The sequence below is a fragment of the Marmota flaviventris genome, chromosome 4, assembly GCF_047511675.1.
Source record: "Marmota flaviventris isolate mMarFla1 chromosome 4, mMarFla1.hap1, whole genome shotgun sequence".
NCBI classification, from domain to species: Eukaryota; Metazoa; Chordata; class Mammalia; order Rodentia; family Sciuridae; genus Marmota; species Marmota flaviventris.
In genome coordinates this window covers 128,764,483-128,784,732 of record NC_092501.1, presented here as the reverse complement: position 1 = coordinate 128,784,732, position 20,250 = coordinate 128,764,483, and positions in this window count along the sequence as shown.

Below are 20,250 nucleotides of genomic sequence, written 5' to 3'. Positions count from 1 at the left end.
ATAAATCTTTGTCCTTACTATTTGCCCTGCTGTCGGATGTTTGCGTTATTTATTTTCCATAAAACTACACTTCTGTACAACTTTAGGAACTTTCATTTAAAAAAATGTTAATCATAACTATAATTTACAAATTCCTAAAAGGTTAGGTTCTGCAGTCAGACAAACCCTGATTAAATGGCCCTTCTCCCCTAAGGATCTTCCTACTAGCTTTTTTATGGCATTTGAAATTGTCACTTCACTCACATAAGGTAAGGTCCAGATGGCTTCTTTTTAAAATACAGAGCAGGACAACAGTCAGACCAGAATCAATTGACAGCACCTTCATAGGACACAGGAGGTAGATTTTCTGTTCTGTCAGCACTGGGAAATCTTGCAGATAGGTTCTAGATATATTATGGGGTCCCTGGATAGCTAGGCATCCTTATGAAGCTATATCTAGGTCCCAGGAGGAGGGGGGTCAGTTAAATAATTTACACGCTTAAGTATATTCCTTCTGGCTCTGGAAAAGATTTAAGATGGCTTACAAAGAGAGATGTAGCTCAGCAAGGTCAAATAGGTAAGATAATAATAAAAAAACAGGCAAAAGAAAAATGATGGTAGGATTATAGGATGGAGCCAGGAGCCAGCTAAATATACAAATCACATTTCTTGAAATTCTAGGCACTTATTAGAAGAGCATCATGGCATTGAGTTAAACATTTCAAGGAGATTGTGTGAAGAAGGAGGATAAAATGATCCACAGACTGTAGAAAATGAAAGATAAATGCACTGCTTAATTGTACAAGCCCAAGTGCTTCTGCTATTGAGACTACAGCAAGACTTCTCCAGTCCGTCTTCCAAGGGAGAACACTGGGTTATATAAACAATAATGTCTTTGGACTACTGAAGTGATAAGTTTTCAAGGCCTTCTCCATGACACTTCTCATTTAACCAGGGGCGTCAGACCAGCATAGTTCCAAAGATACCCTTCTACAGGTACCAGGATGATGCTTCCCTGGATTGAAGTCACTAGTGTCTGGGTCTCATCTAGAGGGAATTCATGCATTATCTAGTTCTTCTCTAGTGCCAGTCTGGGGAAAAAAAAATAGAGCGAGTAGTGAATTTTCCATAAAATTAAATTTTCATAAAACTTCAATATTTAGAAAACTATCTTTTTGTTACACCTTAATTTTGTGAAATAAGTTAGCAACCTATGTAAGTAACAATCCTTTTTTAAAAAACTGATCTATGAAATACAAAAATCTGGGAAATCATTGACCTAGAATGGGAAGACACACAATACTCTGAATATTATTTTTCTCAGCAGGACTTTTGATATTTTTATAACTTGCAGCAATATGCTAGAAATTAGACCTTCTGACAAATATCTGGAGAGCAGCTCTTCTATGCAAGTTTAATACAAAAACATATGTTTTAAAAATCACTCAGCCCGATTTAGACTGGAATTGATTTTGGTAGAATTGATTTAGGTAGTCTGATTTAGGTAGCACTGACCTACTGTTATAAAAATTTATGAACAAGAGAAAGTCGATGACTACACAGGAGCCATCCACTGTCCCTCTGAGTCGAACCAGAATGATAGGGTCAAGAAAGTCCTCAGGAAGTTATTTTGGATGCTCACTAATCCAGAGACAAACAGATGAGGGACATTCCCCACAAAAATTCTAACTTGGAGCATTTTAAGTAGTTATAACCAAATGTTCATTTTGACCATAAAACAACAACAATCAAAATTTCCAAACCCAGCAAAAATGCCTACCAAATGTGTAGCTTCGAGTAATTGAACTTTTTTTGGATTTCTTGCAAGTTTAACAGCTACATCTCGAGAATGAGGAACATCATCTGGTGGACAGGATTTGTAGCCATATATAATTAACATTTATTGAATGCTGTTCTAAATATTTTACATGCAAGTACAGTTGAACCTCACAACAACTATATAAGAATTATTATTAAAAACCCATTTTATAGATGAAAAACTGAAGCCCGGAGTTGTTAAATGAATGTTATTTCACTACTAAGAGTTCAAACCAAGCTTTATACCCTGGCAGAGTGACCCCAGAAACCTTACTCATAGCAAAATATTCCACTGATCCCTTACCTAAATAAAAGTCTAGATAAAGCCGGGTATAGGCTGCCAGAAATGGCATTCTTGGTCTTAGAATGGTTAATTTGTGGCCACTCTTTCTGAAAGTGACCAGATAACTAGGACCATTTTCTTAGATGGCCACTTTTATCCTGTAAGAATAAAAATCATATCATCTTCAGATAAGCAAGTACGTATTGTTCTGTTCTCTACAGTCCTTGGCCTCCAACGCATCCAGAAGTGGCATCAAATTATTTCAATGAGTAAAAACAAGGGGGGTGGGGTTGGAGTGTGATTCTGGTACTCGGAACATTTTTATCCTATATCCAAAATTTTATTGGGTGGTCCAGGAGGTCCATGAGTAGTGAATTTTCCATAAAATTAACATTTTATGGAAGGCAGCAGCAAACTCTGCATGAATATAAATATCTACAGTGTCTCTTTTGAGTTCTGGTGTCTAGGTCCATATCAGATACAACTCCCCTGAGTCAAAGACCTAGAAAAGATAAAAGTAAATTGCAGACTGTCTTTTATCATGCCTACCAGTTTCTCAAAGGACAATGAGGAGCATAAGAATGGTCATGGTGGCTTGGCTGTGCCCACAGGCTGCCTTCTGGGCTACAGCCAGAGCTTGGGCCTCTTGGTTGCACTTTAGCCTAGAAGCCCTCTAGTCTCTCACACCAACTCTCCGCTCCATTGGTGCCCCTTTTCATTTTTAAGTTGTTGCCCTGGCAACACACTATGCCCTTTGATCTTTGGTCTGCAGTAATATGGGCTCTCTCCAGCAGGAAGTCAATAGAAGTTCAAAATAGTTTACAAGTTAGAAAATCACAGGTGCCCGTAGACAATATGGGCCCCAGATTTTATCTCCAACCTTCTGGGCAGAGTTTAACTGCTTGTGTTTGGGATGCTCAGGGAAATCTGCTCCCCTTCTACTCTCTGATGCTTCTTTCTCAACTCAAACTCCTCTCTGCTTTTTCAGCCTTCCTTCTTTTTCTTCTTCTTTCTTTCTTTTTTTTTTTAACTCACAGTCTGGAATCTTTGTTATTTTTGTATAGCAATCTTTTAAAGGCTTTAAATTTCTCCAGGGGGAAATAACCTTGTTTATACACAGTTATCTGGCTCATCATCAACGTGTATACATGCAAGATTATCCACGAGGGACCAGTCCAGAAAGTGGAAGCATATTAATAAAGGGAGCAGACATGGAGCTACCCGGGTGCAGAGATCAAATCTGCCAGGATCATTTTTCCTACTCCCGAAATGATTTCTTTGGACTTGGCAGGGTGACATTAAATATTCATAGATAGACTCATTCAATAAATGTTTATTGATAAAACACTGTTCTAAAGTCAGTTGTAGAGTTTCTTGGGTCCTGCCTGAAAGGAGTTTCTGGTCTGATAGGAAAGCTGTGGCAGGCATGATATGATATAAATATTATATTATAGGTTAAATGTTATATTAAATATTATATTAATATATAAATACATATATAAATATTGTATTATAGCCTTACCTAGATAGCTATAAGAATGTATAAATAAATTGCTATGGGAGTTTAGACTACTTTGTTATTGAGAAATCAGATGTGAATCAAAATAAGTAGGAATGAGAATTTTAGAGTGGGAGTGAATTTATAAGTTTAATTTATAAGTTATAAGCTATAGAGTTTAACTGTAACAAAACTGGATGGAGAACACAGATCTCTGGGATTTCTACCCTAGAGCTATTTTCTCTATCAAAGTCACTTTCCCTAATCACCTAAGGACATGGTGACCACATGTTGAATATAAATTATCAATAGCCAGCAAAGCTGTTTTTAAAAACTAAGGTGGTCCTATTCGTTGGAGAATGTCATGGAGAAGACAGGAAAGAACTCTTTGTTTATATCTGGCATTGTTTCATTTCTTGTGGAGGAACTACATCCAAAGTGGAGTTAAGCAAATATAGGACTAGGAAATGATCCCATAAGCAGGACTGCAGAAATCAAAGTTATTTAGTCTGCAAAATGAATGTTAATGGGGGAATTCTTTAGCTTCAGGGATCAGGATGTCCCCATGCAGCTGTTTCCATTTCTCTAGAAGGTAGAAAACAAGAGAAAATAGACTTGAAAATCAAGCCCAAAGGATGAGATTAGATATAAGGATAAGTCCCCAATCTGAAGATCTGATTCAGAGAAAGGAAGCTGTGGAGCCTACAGATGGCCTTCCCCAAAGGTCTCAAACTTGGGGAGCCTCGTGCCTCTCCCAGAAGTCCTATGGAACTGCCCTGCAGTGAAGACAGAAGGCAAGGTCCCTTGAGGCTTGCCCTCCAGAACTCAGAAGATCATTCCAACCCCAATATCCAGGCACTACTGATCTTACAAATTAGAAGAAAGCAAAAAAGATAAAACTAAAACACCACACAATGTTTTCTAGCCATTAGAAAGAGAACGAGAGCAGACAAATCTGTAAGACAAAAGCTGATGAAGTTTTACAAATGGCATTTTAAAATCAAAACCGAACAAGATGGAGAAGGAATCGTTTGAGACTTTCAGTAATGCTTCCAGAGCCATCTCATCTCATTCCCTCTCTCTCCTCCCTCTGCCCCCGTCATCAACTCCAGTTGCTGATGCATCTTTGAATTACGGAGGCATAAGTCCCTGGTTCCCAAACCCAGGCATAGAATCATCTAGAAAATTAAAAAATAAAGTAGAAAAGCCTAGGTCCTTTCCAGAAATTCTGACTTGGTAGGTCTAGGGAGGGCCTAAACAGCTGTGATTTTGAAAAAGCTCTCCAGGTGATTTCAGTGGCTGGGTTGGAGAATAATTAGCTTGTGGTATTTCTCCCCACCCCTGAGGTACTTCCATTTTAACAGGAACCTCTCGAAGGCCTCAGAACTTTCTAATCCCTGGATCCTGCATCTGAGATGGGGGAAATTTCTGATGCAGGTGGTCAGAGAAATAATTTGGGGCTTTTATACCCTAAACTATTATTCCATGTGGACTCCATCTGCTTTACAAACTTGATAGTGTCCTTGACTTTACAAAGGGAACCGTTACCATTGCACATAAGAAACTCTAAGGGAGAGAGCAGAACCTCCAATACTGAGAACATGTGGCAGCACTCGTAGGGAAGGATGAGGGAAAGTGCAAGGCTGGTGGACCAGCAGACCTGTTTTCGAGGCACTCGGTTTGGCTGTATTTGTATAACCTACTCTTGACTGAAGTCATACCTGAAAATTGGAAAGAAAAGCATCTAAGTTGAAAATTTCCTCTCTGAAAATTGCTTTCTTGTTTTTTAAAAAACTATATTTCATGGCAGCCATTATGAAGTCAAACAACAACAAGTGCTGGCGAGGATGTGGGGAAAAAGGTACACTTGTACATTGCTGGTGGGACTGCAAATTGGTGCAGCCAATTTGGAAAGCAGTATGGAGATTTCTTGGAAAGCTGGGAATGGAGCCACCATTTGACCCAGCTATTCCCCTTCTCGGTCTATTCCCTAAAGACCTAAAAAGAGCATGCTACAGGGACACTGCTACATCGATGTTCATAGCAGCACAATTCACAATAGCAAGACTGTGGAACCAACCTAGATGCCCTTCAATAGATGAATGGATAAAAAAAATGTGGCATTTATACACAATGGAGTATTACTCTGCATTAAAAAATGACAAAATCATAGAATTTACAGGGAAATGGATGGCATTAGAGCAGATTATGCTAACTGAAGCTAGCCAATCCCTAAAAAACAAATGCCAAATGTCTTCTTTGATATAAGGAGAGTAACTAAGAACAGAGTAGGGTCGAAGAGCATGAGAAGAAGATTAACATTAAACAGGGATGAGAGGTGGGAGGGAAAGGGAGAGAGAAGGGAAATTGCATGGAAATGGAAGGAGACCCTCAGAGTTATACAAAAGTACATACAAGAGGAAGTGAGGGGAAAGGGAAAAATAATACAAGGGGGACAAATGAATGTCAGTAGAGGGGGCAGAGAGAGAAGAGGGGAGGGGAGGGGAGGGGAGGGGGGATAGTAGAGGATAGGAAAGGCAGCAGAACACAACAGACACGAGTATGGCAATATGTAAATCAATGGATGTGTAACTGATGTGATTCTGCAATCTGTATATGGGGTAAAAATGGGAGCTCATAACCCACTTGAATCAAATTGTGAAATATGATATATCAAGAACTATGTAATGTTTTGAACAGCCAACAATAAAAAATTAAAAAAAAAACAACTATATTTCATAAATTCGTCCCTATAGCACATCACTGCTGATGCTTTGGTTGTCTAAAATCTAGGAGATTTGCCAGTTTTCATCCCCTCTTGAGCCAATTTTTAAAAAAATCAGTCAAGGAGCCTGAAGGACAATAAGAAGCGAGTCTGCAAAGGATATTGACTATGAATTGTTTACTGACCCCACACCTCCCTCAGACTTGCTGTACTGATCCTCCAGCCCTGACAGATAATCGGAGCTCTTCTGAGAAATTCCGTGCTTCATAAATTGGAGTACTTGAATATCACACTGACAGGAATTCAATATATTTCTTGGAAGGATTTGATCAGTCTGAACTGGTTGTTCATTAGGAAATGTAAGTAAAGCCCAAGTAACAATTACCAACTAGTATTTGTCCCCCCAAAACGTATGGCAATCTTAGTTGTTTTTCCAAAATCTCTTTCCCCTTCTTCTTGGGCACATAACAGCTTGGCCAGAGAATGAAATTCCCAACTAACTCCATAGCTATGTGTAGTCGTGTGATTATATTTTCCCAATGAAACATGAGCACATTGAAGTAGGTAACTTTTGCCTTACCTAGATGAAAGGCAATCCTTTGCCTGGGTTTCCCTTTTATTGGTGAATGGAAAATAGGCCTGCTAGAGACCCAGCTGAGCTATGTAGAAGAGACTCATGTCCTAAAGGAGCAGAGCTATGAGATGGAACTTTGAGGTAGGCCCTCGCCAGAGACCAAATTGATGGGGCCATCCCATTTTGAAATTTCAGCCTTTCAAAACTGTGAGCTGAATGCATATCTCAGGTATTTTGTTATAGCAACAGAAAACGGACTAATACAATCCCACTTCTCTCCTGGGAGACCTAGGGTATAGGACTGAAAGTTCCAATGGTCTAATCACATGGTTAATTTCCATAGCAACCTGTCCACCCCACTTCCCCCATGCTGAGGCTATTCAGGCGCCTCCAGGCAACAGTCAATTCAGTAGCACATAAGTCACTTATCACTGTGGAGATCCCAAGGGTTTTTGATGCTGTATGCCAAGAAACAGAATGAAGACTAAATATATATTTCTTATTATAGGTCACAACATGACACAATTTTTTTTTTCCTAAAAGGAATTATGGTTTTCACAGAAACAAAGAAACTTAGAATGGGAAGAAAGTTAGAGTTCCTCTTGTTCAACTTCTTTCCCACAAAGGGATCTCTTCTACAATACCTCTTCAGGAAGTCACCAGATTCCATGCCAAACTTTTTGTGGTGGGGTCTATGCTACTTTTTATATCTCCCAACTGTGACCAGTGAGGCACTGTGTGTTGCTGTATAACTAATTGAACTAAAGCATCTAACTCATCAAAATATGGTCTAGGGGCTGGGGATATAGCTGAGTTGGTAGAGTGCTTGCCTCACATGCACAAGGCCCTGGTTTCAATCCCCAGCATCACACCCACATACTACACACACACACACACACACGGTCTACATAACACCCATTCTAGAAGTTGATCCTCCAGCAAAGTGCTCACAGCCAAATAAGTTTGAAAAACACATATATTATAACTTTTCTTGACAATTCATAGTACATATTAATATTTTAAGGTTTAGGAAAGTCTAAGATAAATACACTTATTTAACTTAGTTTAATTCAGAGTTTATTAAACATATTTAACAGTGACACAGCACCCTAGAAATTTTTCCCTGAATAATTCTATCAATATCATGGAGAACTAGTATGTCCTATAAAGGAAATGCAGCTCTAACCCAGGACTGGGCCTTAACTGGCACATACAGACTCTATACATAAGATGGATAAACGTTGGAATTTGTTCATATTGCTTGGGTATTGGATGTTAGCCCAGTCAGTAGTAAACAGGAAATGTTTTTATTAGAGAATATACCAAGAACTCCAGAGACAGAGGAAATACACACCCAAAATAAAATCCTCACCCAACAAACCATAAACATGTAACTAAAGTCTTCCTTCTCAGTACCCCTTTAGCAGGGTTTACTACTAAAGAATCCAGAGTTTACTGAGAAGAGCACCTGTGTTTTGTTTTCTGTTTTATCTTAGTCTGGTTTAGTAGAAAGAGCTTGGGTTCTAGAGTCAAACAGCTCGATTCACATCTTTTGTACCATCTGTGAGATGTTTGGGAAGTTATTTATTCCTACTGAGCCCTGGAGTCCTCTTTTATAAAATGGGGATAAAAACATGCCATTATGTTTGCAGGGATTAAGTGAGATAATGCCAGCAAAGCCCCAAGGAAAGCACCTAGCACATAGTAGGAGCTCACCAAATGGAAGGATTTTCTCAGCATTACCCTAGCCCCCTTTCATATTTATATCAACTTCATATTGATCTCACCATATATTTCACTATCAAATGCATCTCATACTCCTTAACCAGATCCAGGAAATTTATTTAACACCCTTTTAAAGTGAACATCCTTCACTTTAATGAGGCAAAATATTATGACTGTAATTAAACTTCATTTATTTTCCTACAACTGTTTTAACAGATGAGGCCATTAAATGACACTAAAAGTCAAAACTGTACTTTTGGTAACCCAAGAATTTTTAAGGAACTGAAACAGGTCAGAAGGTTAATTAAGGTTAGAAATTATGTTTTGTTTGTTCATCAGGTTTGTAAAATGTTTTGCTTCTTGCTGTAAATGCACAGCTTGTATCACACAAACCCTCCCTGGAGAGTAATTATAAAAGCCAACTAGCATTTTTAAAAAATCCAGTTATTTTAGTGTATCACAGAAAAATCAAGACAACCAGGACTATAAAAGCCAATATCCTAAGATATCCTTTGATATAAAACCTGATAAAAATAGAAGAAAAAAAAGTCTCATTCATAGAGACAGATACAAAAATCATGAAATATTTACAAATAGAATTCAGCAACTAAATAAATGATATATCATGAGTTTATTGAGTTTAGTCCAGGAATGCAAGTTTGTTTAATATTAGAAAAATTGATCAAAGTAATTTTCTACCTTAACAAAATAAGAAGGAAAAATTATATGATCATTTCAATAGATTCAGGAAAAATATTTAAGTTTAGCACTTAAAGGAATTATAGAAAGAAACAGGAGACCATTTAAATCTCAAGTAAAAAAGTTTTTGCATAAACCTTTAGCAGACATTATGCTTAATGGGTAAATGCAAAAGATTTCCTTCCGAAATGAGTAATAAGAGAACGCTGTCTGCTGTCCCCAGTTCTAATCAACATTGTACTGGAGGTTCTAGGTCATGAAACAAGACAAAAAACAAAGATGTATCAGAAAGATGGGAATGGAAAGAATAATATCATCAATTTTCAAACAATATGATTGAGCACATGAAAAACCATAAAGATGACTATTTTGGAGATCTACCCCATATTCAAAGATATCTTGCATGGTGTACCAAAAGTATTAGTATTATGGAAAAATGATGAATTGGGCTTTCTTAAAATTAAGAACTTTATTTTAAAAGATAAGAATAAAAAATTCAACCTCAGAGAGAGACATTTGTAATACTTATATATAATATAATATAGTAGTCTTATAAATCAGTAAGAAAAGATAGTTATTGGCTGGTTATGTGTGCCTGTAATTCCAGTTACTCAGGAGGCTGAGGCAGGAGGATTGACGAGTTTGTGGCCAACCTGGGCAACATAGTTACCATAGTGATAATTTGTATCCAACAAAAGAAAGAAAAAGTACCCATTGCTTGATTTTCCTCTCTTCCAAAATGGACAATTTTTTTTTGCTTTTATTGGTGCATTATAGTTGTATGTAATAGTTGAGTTAGTTTTGACATATAATTATACATGCCTGAAATTAAATTTATTCCATTTCAGTCCCCAGTATCTTCCTTTTCCCTCCCTTTTCCCCTCCCCCATTCTCTTTCTTCTATTCTACTGGTCTACCTTGTATTCATTTATATATTTTTAATTGGTGATTTATAGATATACGAGAAGGTGGAATTCACTGTAGTATATTTATAAATGCATGTAGCATAATTTTGTCAAATGCCTTCTGCATTTCCTCATTTTTTCCATTCCTCCCTCTTAATCTCTTACTCTACTGATCTTCTCTCTGTCTTTATGATATCTGACCCTGCCTACTTCTCCCCTCTTACTTTAATCTAGCTTTCACATAATGATAGAGAACATTTGATTTTTTGAGTCTGTATTTCGTTGAGCACGATGTGTTCCAGTTCCATCCATTTAAGAGAAAATGGCATAATTTCATTTTTCTTTTTGGCTAAGTAAAACTCCATTGTATATATAGCACATTTTCTTAATCCATTCATCTGGGCTTGTTCCATATCTTAGCTATTGTGGGTATGCTCCTATAAACAATGATGTAGCAGTTTTGCTCTTGTATGCTGATTTTAGTTCTTTTGGATAAATACTGAGGAGAGAGCTCAGTCATATGATGGTTCCATTACTAGTTTTTTGAGGAATCTCCATACTGCTTTCCAGAGTGGTTATACTAATCTGCAGTCCCACCAACAATGTATGAGTGTACCTTTTACCCACATCCTCACCAGCATTTATTATTATTTGTATTCTTAAAATTGCTATTCTGACTGGAGTGTGATGAAATCTCAGTGTAGTTTTGATTTGCATTTCCCTGATTGCTAAAGATGTTGAACTTTTTTTTTACCTATTTGTAAATGGACAAAATTTTTGAGCAGGTACTTCAGCACAGAGGATATTCACACAGCTAACCGGCATATGAAAATGTGCCCAACATCACTTGTTATCAGATAAATGCAAATCAGAGTCATAGTAAGATCACATTACGTACTCACCAGAATGCTTGAAGTTTTAAATCTGATAATGCCAAGTGTTGAGAAAGATGTGAAAAAACAGGAATCACATACACCGCTGGTAAAAATAGAAGCTGGTATACCTCTTCATAAAACTGTTAACTAGAATCTGTTAAAATTGAACCTATGTTTACTCTAACTCCACTACTGAAATTATACCAACATAAATGCACATATGTATCTTTAAGATATCAGATATTGGTACCAAGAATGTTCAATTCAGGAATAATATAAGAGCCCCAAGCTGTAAACAATCCAATATCCTCAATATGATCATGGAAAAAGAGGTTTGAGTATATTCATAAAATATATACTATGCATCAATGAAAATAACAATTTATTGTTATAGTCATCATGGGAAAATCTCTCAAATATAATGTTAAACACAGAAGCCAGAAATAAAAGGGGTAGTGGGTGTGAGTTATTCATTACCAATTTGATTTCTTTAAACTTATCAATTTATTTGGGTTCAATATTTCCTCATATGTAAATTCAGGTAATTTGTGTTTTTTTTTTTTCAAAAAAGCATTTATATTTTCAACTTTTTTGGCATAATTATACTGTGCTAATTTGCTTTGCATTATTCTAACCAAATACCTGAGATAATAAACTTAAAAAAGAAGAAAGTTTTATTTGAGGGTCACAGTATTGAAGCTTTCAATCCATGGTTGCTTGGTCTTTCGCTTTTGAGTTTGTGGCAAGGCAGTGCATCATGGTAGGAGCATGTGGTAGAAGATGCTCCTCACTTCATGGCAGCCAAGAAGTGGGATGGGGGAGAGAAGAGGGCCCTGAGATCCCAATGCTCATTCGAGCGCACTTGACCACTGAGCGACATCCCCAGCCCTATTTTTTTGTATTTTATTTAGAGACAGGGTCTCACTGAGTTGCTTAGCATGTCGCTTTTTGCTGAGGCTGGCTTTGAACTCGAGATCCTCCTGCTTCAGCCTCTGGAGCAGCTAGGATTACAGGCATGCACCATCGCACCCAGCCTAACTTCCTTCCACCAGGCCCCGCCTCAAGGAGTCTCCACCTCCCAATGACTGTTGATCAAACGTTTAACACATAGGTCTTTGGAGGACACTTATCCAAACTGTAGCATATAGTAATCCCTTAAGTGTTCTAACATTGCTATTGTAGCTGCAATTTCTCCTTTCCAGGAGTTAACACTCTGGGCCACTGCTGGTATGTCCTGTCTTCCATGGACTTTACACATTTATTCCTCTTTTATTCCCTTAAAAAATCTTTTAAATTTTTTCATAATTTCAAATGATTCGGGAAAGAAAGGAAGATAGATGTTTGCCTTCTTATCAAATATCCTTTCAACAAACATAATTTTGGGTATTTTTATTTGCATATATTAAAACAATGTATAAAGCATGAACCATCCTATTTTATTCCTCTTAATAGATGCTCAAAGAAAACTCTCTTCAGAAATCATTACTATCAGCTACTTATTATTTTATTATTAAGGCTTTTGTGAAGACAACTGGTGGGGGGGAGTGTTAGGGGGGAAATCCCACCAGATTTATGTGAGCGTCCAGATACCATTTATCTAGCAAATGCTTCCACAGGGTATGCTTGTTATTTCATTCAATCTGACAACACTGTGAGAGTAGTACTCTGAGTGTCAGTCATGTTTTCATTGTAAATGAAGCTTAAAGGGATTTATTCAATATTCTTAAGGCAAACAAGCAGTTAGTGGCAGGCATAGGAAAAGATGCAAATGAGCAAATGTGAAATACACAGAAGCCTAACTGATCTCTTAGAGACCCTATCAACCTCTGCATAAAATCAGATAACATTCCTTCACAAATAATTAAAAAAGCAGTACCCATCTCAACCATGACACTGAGCCCCGTTAATATGCACAAATGCCTTCACAATTCTGTAGGAAAAAAAATAATTTTCTATTTAGAATTCTGTACCTGGAAGATCTATCAACTATCTATGAAGATAGAATAAAAATATTTTGGACATAAAATTCCTTAGGAATTTACTGGAGAGAGTGCTCTGCCAAAATCAGGAATTAAGCCAAGGAAGAAAATGTAGGATCCAAGAAATTGAAGATCCAGCAAAAAAAATGGAGGTGAGGATGTTCCAAGGAGAATGGTCAATGGAGAGGTCAAATTGACACTGGATAGCAGGCCTTGAGAAAAACGGATCCAGACTGTAGCAGATCAGGAGGTAATGGGAGATATTTCTTCAAGAAGATAAAATTTGTACTGCACCCAAATATGTTTAAACACATAACACAGACACAATTATAGGGAGTTCGGGTTGAATTTGTGATTATTCGTAGAAAATTATGCAAAATAAAAATACAACAATTATTAACTCTCAGAAAAGGAAACAGAAAAAAAGCACACTATACTACATAGCTCAACTGTGAATAATATTTATGTCAAATAAATAAAAATTTGTTACTGATCTAAACAAAATTATAACTACCCAGGAGAGGGGCGGGAGGTGAAAAATTCATGTTTTGTGGTTGAGGTGAAAACTAAAGCTGAGACAATATAATATTTACAGATATTGAGGTAAATAACAAACAGGAAAAAAAAAAAGAGTTAAAAACAAGTTTTAAAGTACCTGCCTTTGGGAAGTAGAAGAAAGGCAGGCAGCGAACTGGTACTATTTTTCATAACAAGTCATGTACAGCTGTAATAATAGCATGTTGAATTATGATACAAATAGAAACCAAAAACCAACAATGTGAAAATACTTGAATTTTATGTGATCTTGAGCAAGAAACCGCTAGGGGCATCATTTGTAAAAATAAAGAGGAGGAAATGTTAACCTTTCATTTTGTATAAGCTGTGACCCAGTAAATGTAAGAGTTTAGCTAACTACAGCTTTTAAACTCAGTATGATCAAGGAAATGGAGTCCAAATATCATAATTGAAAGGGGCAAAGCATCATCGGGTTGAAGCCCCTCAGTGCTGGGGGGAAACCCAGAGAAGCTAAGCAATTTGTTCACAGGCACAAGACCCTTAGTGGCTGAGAACATACAGGAACATGGGTCTCTCACTCTTGATCTAAAACTTCTTTTATTATTATTATCATTATTATTTACCACAATGCCAGAGAGGGAAGGCTTTGTAAGAAAGAGAGAGAGAGAGAGAGAGAGAGAGAGAGAAAACCACACAGAACCACATAAAACCGATTCTGAGAACATTATTTCCTGTGGTAAAGCTGGGTAAGTGGTTTAACTGAACCTCTTCCTTCCACCCTGTCCTCCTCTGTCTTGATAGAGTTGTGTGTCTCCCTCTAACTGCAGCAAAGATGAAAGTCAAGGAATAAACATTTCTGACATAGAGATGAATCCATCTTTGCAGTACAGAGCATCACCAGTATCAATTTTTATTGTGTGTCACCAAACCTTCCCTGAGGCCATTAGTAATTTTCCAGACTTATCCCCAGACCCGGAGTCTGCGGTTGAATCGATGCTGAGGTTATAACAGAGACACTGAGTGAGTACATGAAGCACGAGATGGTTGGCAAACAGTGTCACAGGTGACATTCTGCGTGCTGTGGACTGTTTCCCTTCCCCCAGTCAATTTGCTGTGCTCGCCTGCATGCAAATACAAGAGGGATTTCTAAGAGGCCAGTTACTAAGGAGACCAAACAGGTGCTCTGTGAGTCATCCTGTCTTTGGAGGGAATCTGGGTACATTTCTGTGATGGAAGATTCGCTGATGATTAATTCACTTTTGACATCCATTTCAATGCACAAGGGATGAAGAATTAATTTCAAATTATTCCAACACTTATTTTTTCCCCCCACAATACGCAGAACTAGGATGGGAAAGGTTTAGGTAGCCGACTCGTGGGTGACAGACAGCAGAAAATGATTTGCTGCTGTATGGTGGGGACTGGGGTCATGGGAGAAGCCCCACCTCCTTAGGGAAGGAATGAGACAGGCAGAAGCTTCTGAATGAAGAGGAGACTGTGCCTCTGGGCCAGGAAAAGCGTGGGTGACAAATCAAGTCATTTGGCCCAGTAGAAAGAGCTGGAAAAGGGACCGGATGTTAAAGTGATCCTATCTTGCTGTTGTGCTAAATCCTGCAGAACAGCCAGTCCCTTCCAGGCAGTCAGCCCTGATAAGATAAAGGATTTAGAGAAGGGGGGCCTCGCGATGGGGGAGGAAATAAGAAGGAACACTTCATTTAGTTTTGACCTTCTTTCTGGGAGGCAGCAGCAACATGGTGGAAACATCAAGGATCTGGCAATCAGACTAATGTCATTTGCAATCCCAACAATGCCATGGAATAGCTGAGTCCTAACACAATTTTCACTAACCTTTCTCAGAATAAGAGGGAATTTCTGCTTCAAAGAGGCCCTCTTTTCTTCTGGCAACTGCTTTAGAAAGTCCTTTCTCTATATGTTTTAGTTTGAGCTCCCAGAAACACACAGAACTAGTCTAGCAGGGCGTGGTGGTGCATGCCTGTAATCCCAGTGGCTCCAGGGGCTGAGGCAGGAGGACTGCAAGTTCAAAGCCAGCCTCAGCAATCACCTCAGTGAGACCCTGTCTCTAAATAAAATACAAAATAGGGCTGGGGATGTGGCTCAGTGTTCGAATACTCCTGAGTTCAATCCTTAGTACCCCGCCCCCCCCCCCAAAAAAAAAGATCCCAAAGAACTAGTCTAATCACTTTCATGAGAAATACTCATATTTTCTTCTGATATAGTATGCTCCTAATGTGATATGCACTCTCTCTTCCCCTGATTGCTGTTTCTCATAGGTTGTAGTAGAGATTGTGCTCTAGCCAACAAAATCATTTGTTCTGCCTTTCCTTTGGGATAATGGAACTATCTTTGGGTAGGCCTGCCCTCACTAAACTACCTTCACCAGAACCCCCCACCTCCCCCTCCCACCCCATGCACTTATGTGTGAGCAATCATTATCCATGATTGAACCCACAGGCGCTTAACTACTGAGCTAATCCCCAGCCCTATTTTGTATTTTATTTAGAGACAGGGTTTCACTGAGTTACTTAGCACCTCGCTTTTACTGAGGCTGGCTTTGAAATCACAATCCTTCTGCCTCAGCCTCCTGAGCTGAGCTTCTATGTTCTTTAAGACACTGTATCAACAGATCTCATGGTGTCAGCAGCCTATACTTACCTTAACTAAAACAGGCCCTCTTAAGGTGTTCCTCAAAAATGGGTACCATGGCCAGGCACGGTGGCATATGCCTGTAATACCAATGACTCAGGAGGCTGAGACAGGAGTATCATGAGTTCAAAGCCAGCCTCAGAAATGATTAGGTTATGTTGTAGTTTCAGTGGAACAGAACACTTACCTCCCTTTTGCTGGATGTTATCATATTTTAGAAATGGAATCCAAGACTAACTATTCTAGTACAGTTAATATCATACTGACTTTAAATCTAAAATGTTTTTAATCTGTGTTGTTGCTGAACCATATATGCTTCAACCTATACTTGCAGAGTTTCATTTTTGATGCAAAAGAAACTCCTTATATTTATTCTTCTGAAACATCAACTTAGTAGACTTAATTATAATTTAATCCATCATTCCCATTTGCTAATATCCTTTTGTTTTCTAATTCAATCATCTACTCTCTTGGCTACTCCTCTCAACTTCTGATGACTGTGGATTTTTTTTTTTTTTAAGTATCACGTAATCTATAGCTTAATTTTAGTTTAATTTTATTCTTTGATGCTTACATTAAGGAACAAAATCTCTTATATATATTTTTCCTGTGAGAATGATTCTAGAGTCCTCACTCTGCTGATGAACGGCGTCATTACAGTCTCCTATTGTGCAGGTGGTAGATATTGGGCTGCCCCTTATATCAGACCAATGCAATGAGTAGTGTTAAAAGGCATAGCTGCATGAATAGACCAGAACTATACTTAGCTCAACAACACCTGTCTTTTATATCCTGTGGCCCATGTCGAAACCTTGTCTACCCACAGAATTTTACCGTTTGTCTCCAAAAGAAAAGGGCTACTCCTTCTGCTTCTCAGTCAGTTTACTTTATTACTTCTCATTTGTACATACATATATGCAAACACAAACATATAAACAGATGTGTTTCTATCTTAATGATCTGTCATCTGCAAATGGGCACTAATGTGGCAGACTAATTAAAAATGAGCAATTCAGCATCCCTCTGTAAAAGCCAAGTTTTAGCTTCAGGTTGCTATTTAAGATCAGAGCACATTCACTGAATAAAAAGAGTTCAACTCTGATTGATTTTAGTAGAAACAAGGGGGTTGATAACACCTGCTAGAAATAGTTGAAGTTGGCATCCCCAAATGATCTTCAATTTCTGTTTGTTGTTGTTGCCAAACACAATACCAGTACTGGCTGACCACTGGAGTGGGAGGCAGCCCTAGCAGATGATGAGGGAGTGATGATGTTAGGAACTTGGTTTTCTGAATGATCTTCTGGAACAGAGATACATGCCAGCCTAGAACATCACCTGGAACTGTTACACAAGAGAGAAGCAAGCATCTGTGCTCTTTAAGCCACTGTATCAATATCCCCTTAGACCATGACCGTGAGCAATGCCTCATGTTTTATGTATTTCTGCAGCCTCCCTTTAGGCTCCATCATCACCCCTTGAGTTCTCTGGGCTTACTAAGACATTTCCAGCTGGATATGCCCAGTACTTCAGTTCTACATCAACTCAAGTTAATGGCCAGAAGGAAGACATGGTCCACCCTTGCTTAGATCAAAATCACACCCAGCCCCAGAGACATTCTGAAGCCCTGTTTTTGTTTTTTAATATTTATTTTTTAGTTTTAGGTGGACACAATATCTTTATTTTATTTTTATGTGGTGCTGAGGATTGAACCCAGGGCCTCACACTTGCTAGACAAGCGCTCTATCGCTGAGCCACAATCCAAGCCCATGAAGCCCTGTGTTTTGAGTTCTGTTTGGAGTGACTTCAGTGTCACTAAACTTGGGGGATGAAACATACTCCAACAATGCTAGAGAGATGTGTCCCCTCAAAATAAGAACTTTACCAGCCATCCCTGGAGTAGCACCGTTGCTCTGTGGAACCTGACCAACTATCATCCCATAGGGTCCTCTGGTTTCTCTGACTTACTCTTTCTCTGCCTCTAAGCAAACCATTCTTTAATTGATCAATGATGCATAGTTGGGAAGTTCTTTTCATCTTTGCATCTCTGCCGTGCTTACCTGCAGAACTTCTTCACGTGCTGAATCCTGTAGTTGTGATAATATTCTGTGGAAGATAATAATAACCTGTGGCTTTCCCTGAAGTGGAGTCTTCCCATTCTTTCCTTATGGGAAGACACTTTATGTATGGCACAACTGCTACAGTTCCTCCTCAGCATGGAGAACATTTCAATTTAAAAGACCTTTCTTGAGCTGGGGGTGTAGCTTGGTGTCAGAGCACCTGCCTAGCATGTGGGAGGCCTGGGTTCAATCCCCAGCACCCTCAGATAATTTTTTAAAAAAAGTTTTATATTTTTATGACTTACATATTCAGGACATGATTGAGTCCTGGTCCTTTTCCCATGTCCCCTGTCTTTGGGAATGGCAATATTATGAGTTTTTTATGCGTCTGGTTGTGTGAATCATCAACTTAGAATCTCATCTGTAATCACCACTGAGTCCTGTTTACACATATCTCCTGAATACGCCTTCAGTTTGTTCCCTTGATCTCTTTCATCTCCACACTGGTCTAAGCCACCATCACCTTTTAATGGTCTCTCAGCCCCCATGTGGCCCCCTTCTAATCTGTTCTATCCGTGGGAGCCAAAGTGGTACTTTGAAAACAAAAATCTCTTTATGTTACTAACACTCTTTCTAAATGCTTGTGGTTAGCAACAGCCAGGCCTGCCCATGGAAAGCCACTAAACAGACATAAACAGAATTTCTAGGTTCCATGATGAAGACACAGAAAATTCTGGCAACAATTTCGTCACTTAGAACTAGACTCGGGTGAGGCCTGGGCGATGTGGACTGCTGAGTGGCAGAACTGTTGCCTCACATCGGGAGGGAGAATAAATACTGCTGCCTTAAGAGTGATTCCTCTTGGCTATACAACCCTTTGGTAAAGGGAATGGGGTCCCCATAAATGAGTGGTGAAAACAGTGGCATTCTCTAAGCGAGCTTCAGAAGGCATCTAAGGCACGGGAGAACCAGAAGGGGCACATGGAGGCATCCTGTCGTTAGTGGTGTCTGTGTTGTTCTCATGTCCACTTGGATGCTCCAAAAACCTTGTAAGAGGACCAGATTGGTGTCCACAGATTTCATATCACCCATTCTCAAGCCCTGTCCTGACAGTCTTGTTCCAGGGCCTAAAGAATCTTCCAATCCAGAGTTCTTAAGATCAAATTCCTAAATGTGGCACCTGGCTAGGTTTTTGAGCTCCTGTCCTCCTACCCCACTTCTCCTCACTCTATCTGTGTTAACACAAGACCTTCCAGTGCTTCGTTCTTGCCACCAACACTCCCTTGTGTCCCCAGTACTCCTCTTAGTCTGGGGTGCTCTCTTTCCTCTGTTCAGCTAGATGACTCCTCATCTTTCTGATGGTACTCAACTCAAGTACCATTGCTTCAGGAAGCCTTTCCTGATGCACTAATCAAATCCCATCCATAGAAGCTTTTATAGCATTTTTCATCTCCTCCTAACATTGGCCACCATGGCAGCTTGCATATCTGAGGAAGTATTTGATAAATGTTTTTCCAGGAGAACAGGGACAATGTCTTGTTTTGCATACTGTGGTTCCCCCTGTATCTAGCCAGGCACCTGGCATGGTAGACCCTCAATAAATTTAACAAGTGAATTAATAAATGCCCTTGTATTTTGTTATAAAGAGAAATCATTTTGTAATCGACATCTCTTTTTGGATGAGGTCTGGCAGTTTGTCAACAAGTATTTATTGAGCTTTATGAGGCAGAGAGAATTGTTCTTCTATTTTGTAATAGACCCATAGTGTGTGGTATGTGAATGCTGTGCTGTATTCTAAGGAAGACAAATGAGGTACAACAAAAAGAGACCCATCTTTGTCTTCTTATGAGATATGCTAGAGTAAGATAAGTAACCAGAGACAAACAAGATAGGGATGAGATCATTTCCAAAAATAACACGGAGGACACATTAGTGATGTAGCTCAGATTGATG